At 44.4% G+C, this 5,176-nt stretch overlaps 1 protein-coding gene and 1 pseudogene across 1 annotated transcript in view; both read right to left on the bottom strand.

The window, feature by feature from the left end:
* LOC105989092 (chromosome unknown open reading frame, human C11orf85) overlaps positions 1-5,176 on the bottom strand; it is a 40,534-nt gene that overhangs the window by 25,221 nt on the left and 10,137 nt on the right. The gene's annotated exons all lie outside the window — the stretch shown is intronic.
* LOC105989136 lies at positions 4,559-5,026 on the bottom strand (annotated as a pseudogene).

The following is a 5,176-nucleotide window of genomic DNA, read 5'->3' as shown; positions in this document are numbered from 1 at the left end:
TCAAAGCTAGTGCTCTACCTCTTGAGCCCCAGTGCCACTTCCAGCTTTTTTCTTTTTGCTTATGTGGTGCTGAGGAATCAAACCCAGGGCCTCTGGCATGCAAGGCAAGCGCTCTACCACTAAGCCACCTTCCCAGCCCCTGAGCTTTTTTGCTTAAGGATAGAACTCTACCACTTGAGTCATTGCTCCACTTTGGATTTAACTGGAGAAGAGTCTCATGGGCTTTCCTGCCCAGACTAGCTTCAAACCATGATCTTCAGATCTCAGCCTCTTGAGTAGTGAGGATTATAGGAATGAGCCACTAGTGCCCTGCTTGTTTCTTTTTTCCTAACTTACAATGCTTTTTTTTTTTTTTTTCCAGTCCTGGGGCTTGAACTCAGGGCTTGGGCACTGTCCCTGAGATTTTGCTCAAGGTTAGCACTCTACTGTTTGAGCCACAGCACCACTTCTGACTTTTTCCGCTTAAGTGATGCTGAGGGATTGAACCCAGGGCTTCATGAATGCTAGGGAAGCACTCTAACACTAAGCCACATTTCCAGGCCCTACAATCTGTTTTTGTTTTTGCTTTAGCCGTACTAGGATTTAAACTTAAGGCTGTGCTCTTGCTTATGTTTGTTGACTGGTGCTTACCACTTGAACCATGCCTTTAGCCAGTTATTTTGGAAACAGAGTCTCCTTGACTTTTCTGCCCAGCCTGTCTTCTAGCCACACTTCTCCAGATCCCAACGTCCTGAATAGCTCATAATCTGTTTTACTGGGATCCCAATATAAGCAAAAAACCACAAATATCAATTTACTTTTTCTTAAAGAATGAACTTAATGAAAATAAATGAAAAAGAACACATAAAAGGTACTTTGCAGGCAGGTATAGTGACACATATTTATAATGCCACCACTCAGGAAGCTGCATCAGGAGAATCACGATTTTGAGACTCTGTCCAAAAGTAAATCACTTTGCAAATTTTAATATGATATACAAGTGTACACAAATGCTCTCTAGCTATCATATATAGTGTGAAGGCATTACACAAATCCAGTTCTTGCCACAGTCTTGAAAACAAGCATGGCTTACTAACCCCATTAAACAGCTGAGGGAAGAGACTCAGAAAGGGGGCAGGTAACATCACACTGAGGTGGTCCACACTGTAAGCCAGGCACCGGGCTTCATGCCTGTAAACCTAGCTATTTAGAGAGCTGCAAATGGGAGGACGGTTGTTCAAAATTCACGCAGGCAGAAAAGTTCACGAGCCCCCTTTCAATGCGCAGCAGGGCACTGTGGTGCACACCTGTCATCATATGCTACATCTTAAGCTCTCATTTCACAGATGAGGTGACTGAGACCCACATTGCCCAATGAATTGCCAAGGGTCACACAGCTCATTATGGTGTAGCTATTTCAGGACTGAGATCCGGGGCCAGCACCTAGAACTCTAACTCCTTACCCAATGTTTTCTCCAATTTACAAACTGTCTACCTAACTCAGTCCTCTTTCTATTGGGAGAGCTTAAAGCTAGATTTGGGCAGGCAAAAGTTGGAAATGAAGTAGGAATAAAGCAATTGCAAGTGTTTCCAATTAAAATGAAGATACAGCAGCCTTGTCTGTGTATTTACAGTTGAATTTCCTGAACATCAAGTACCAGGCAATGGTTAGGATGGTGAGCTTGCCCAGAGCTCTGAGAGGAACAGTCCTCCGGAAACTTCCTCTCTGCCAGCTGCCACAAGAGATTGCTGATGTCTGGGAATACTGGTGGAATCTTTCAGCCTTAAAGGTAACACTTCAACCAGAATTGAGAAAAGCCACTGGCTTTACATATCTCCAGAAAGGTGGCAGTGAGAAGCCAAGTTACCAGGTAGAGCTTGAGCTGTAATAATAAAGTCTGGATATGGAGTCATCCTTGGTGTAAAGAATAATTTTCCCGAGGCTGGGTAGGTGGCTCAGTGGTAGAACGCTTGCCTTCCATGCATGAGGCCCTGGGTTTGATTCCCCAACACCACATAAATAGAAAAAAACAGAAGTGGCATTGTGGCTCAAGTGGCAGAGCACTAGCCTTGAGCTGAAGAGCTGAGGGACAGTGCCCAGCCAGAGTTCAAGCCCTAAGACCAACCCAAAAAAAGGAGGAGGAGGAGGAAGAAGAAGGAGGAAGAGGAAGATAATTTTCCCATAGGTTGAATGCTTCTTTCCCTACCTCCAGCTCCTGGATGATGACTTCCTTCTTTTCTATTTCTTCTCCTCTAGAAGGTAAACAGATAAGACAAATAAGATCATAAGGAAAGCTCTGTGGAGAATCTTCCCTGGTAGAGCTGAAGAAAGACATAATGTGACTTAGTGGTAGAGTGGAATATGATTTAGTGGTAGAGTGCTTGCCTCACATGCATGAAGCCCTGAGTTTGATTCCTCAGTACCACTCACACACAAAAAAAGCCGGAAGTGGTGCTGTGGCTCAAGTGACAGAGTGCTGGCCTTGAGCAAAAGAAGCTCAGGGACAGTGCCCAGGTCCAGAGTTCAATCCCCAGGACTGGAAAAAAAAAAAAAAAGAAAGATAACAGTTGGGTGGCTAATTTAGGGCTCTTGGGGAGAAGGGATCACCTTGGTGGTGTGGTCTGAGCATCAGTACAAGATTATCCCAAAATGTCTTCCCCACTAACCCCAAGTCTTGAGATTCCACTGGGAAGGTTAACCATTTATTAGACCAGTTGCAATCCCAGTGTGATCTGGAGATTCATAGAGATACTCAAGACACTTTCAAGTGATCTCCAAAGCATACTAGGAGGAATATAAAATGATGCAGCTGCTATAGAAAGCAGTTTGCCAGTTCCTCAAGAAGTTAAACAGAATCCACATGATTGAGCTGTCCTACTCCTAGGAATATATATATAGTTGTTGTTGGTTGTGGGGCTTGAACTCTGAGCCTGTGCACTGTCCCTCAGCTTTTCATCTCAAGGCTAGAGCTCTACCACTTGAGCCACAGTGTCACTTCCGATTTTCTGACTGGTTTATTGGAGATAAGAGACTCACGGACTTTCATGCCCGGGCTGGCTTTCATCTGCAATCATCAGATCTCAGCCTCCGGAGGAACTAGGATTATAGGCATGAGCCACTGGCACCAGGCTTTGAACACAAGCTTATTAACTTCGTTGTTTTGTTTGCAGTGTTGAATACCATGCCAGGCCTTGCACCTGCCAGAAAAGTGCTCTACCTGAGCTACCTGCCCAGCTAATTAAAGATTTCTTTCTTTTTTTTCTTTTGGTCCGGTGGTGGGGCCTGAACTCTGGGCCTGGGCGCTATCCCTCAGCTCTTCAGCTCAAGGCTAGCACTCTACCACTTGAGCCACAGCACCACTTCCAGCTTTCTTTTCCTGCTTATATGGTGCTGAGGAATCGAACCCAGGACCTCATACATGCAAGGCAAGCGCTCTACCACTGAGCCACCTTCCCAGCCCAATTTCTTTAATTTCTTTCAGCAATACTTTATAGTTCCTAGGGTGTAAGTCTCTTACTTTCTTGTTTAAATTTACTTTTCAGCATAAAGCTTTCTTTCCATCTATGGCCTTCTCTACTGGTTAAATTTACTGCTAAATATTTTATTATTTTTTTTTTTTTTTTGGTTTGTCATGGGGCCTGAACTCTGGGCCTGGGTGCTGTCCCTCAGCTCTTCAGCTCAAGGCTAGCACTCTATCACTTGAGCTGCAGTGACACTTCCAGTTTTCTGGTGGTGAATTTGAGATAAAAGTCTCATGGACTTTCTTGCTCGGTTGGCTTTGAACCGTAATCCTCAGATCTCAGCCTCCTGAGTAGCTAGGATTACAGGTGTGAGCCACTGGCATCCAGCCTCCAGCTAGAATTCTAATATGTTGAATACAATTAGTCTAAGTAGACTTTCTAGATATTCTTTTTTTCTGTTTCTCTTTGTTTCCTCTCTGTCTCTGTCTCTATTTCTTTCTCTCTGATTTTATTGTTTTGTTTTGTTTTTTTTTGCTTTTTGCTTATGTGGTGCTGAGGAATCGAACCCAGGGCCTCATGCATACAAGGCAAGCACTCTACCACTGAGCCACCTTCCCAGCTCTCCCTGATTTTATTTTGTTTTTTTTTGTGTTTTTTTTGATCCCGTCGTGGGGCCTGAACTCTGGGCCTGGGCGCTGTCTCTCAGCTCTTCAGCTCAAGGCTAGCGCTCTACCACTTGAGCCACAGCGCCACTTCCAGCTTTTTTTTTTTCTGCTTATGTGGTGCTGAGGAATCAAACCCAGGGCCTCATGCATGCAAGGCAAGCGCTCTACCACTGAGCCAACTTCCCAGCCCCTCTCTCTGATTTTAGATATAGTCTTGCTGGCCTCAAATTCATAATCCTCCTCCTTCAGCTTCGTGAGTGCTGTGAGTATAGGTATGTACCACCTTGTCTGACCCTGATCTTGTTCTTGATCTTAGGGGAGAACCTTTAAGTCTTCTGTCACAGGATGTCCATTGTGGGTCCTTTTATAGGTTTTTTTGAGGAAGTTTCTTTCTAAGCCTAGTTCAAGTGTTTTCTTTCTTTCTTTCTTTTTTACAAAACAATACTCTGATATTTTATTACTCAAAGCCTTTTTATTTATCAAAAAGGTTCTTTCTTTGCTAGCAGTTTAGAGGCCTCTGGTGTCCTAGGCCACACAAACAGCTTCCTGTTTTTATTTAGCTTTCTGACTCTGTGCTTGTGCCTTCAGCACTTTCACGATGATTTTCTGCTCCTCAATAAGGAAAGCACGCTTGATCCTGTCCCGGACACATTTGGCACACATGGAACCAACATAGGCTCTGCTGACATGTTCTTTTTTGTTTTAGAGAATCGCATGAGGACAAACCCCCCGGAGCCAGCCTGGACAGACACCACATGCAGATTTTGGTGCTTTTCCGACCTTTTTGGTGTAAAGGTAAACAATTTTATTGCCAGGGGTTTGGGACAGCCTGGTTTTGTTAGAGGCTGTGTTGTAGGAAAGCCTATGGCGGTATGTCAATTGCTGGACCATTTTGATGGCCTCTAGACACCGTCCCCAGAAGAGCATGTTTTCTTTCTTTCTTTCTTTTTATTGATTAAAGTTTGTTGGATGCTGGGTGCCAGTGGCTCATGCCTGTAATCCTAGTCAGGAGGCTGAGATCTGAGGATCACAGTTCAAAGCCAGCCTGGGCAGGAAAGTCTGTGAACCTT

The sequence above is a fragment of the Dipodomys ordii genome, unplaced genomic scaffold (assembly GCF_000151885.1).
Source record: "Dipodomys ordii isolate 6190 unplaced genomic scaffold, Dord_2.0 Scaffold54, whole genome shotgun sequence".
Classification (NCBI taxonomy): Eukaryota; Metazoa; Chordata; class Mammalia; order Rodentia; family Heteromyidae; genus Dipodomys; species Dipodomys ordii.
This window is presented reverse-complemented; position numbering and strand designations above follow the sequence as displayed.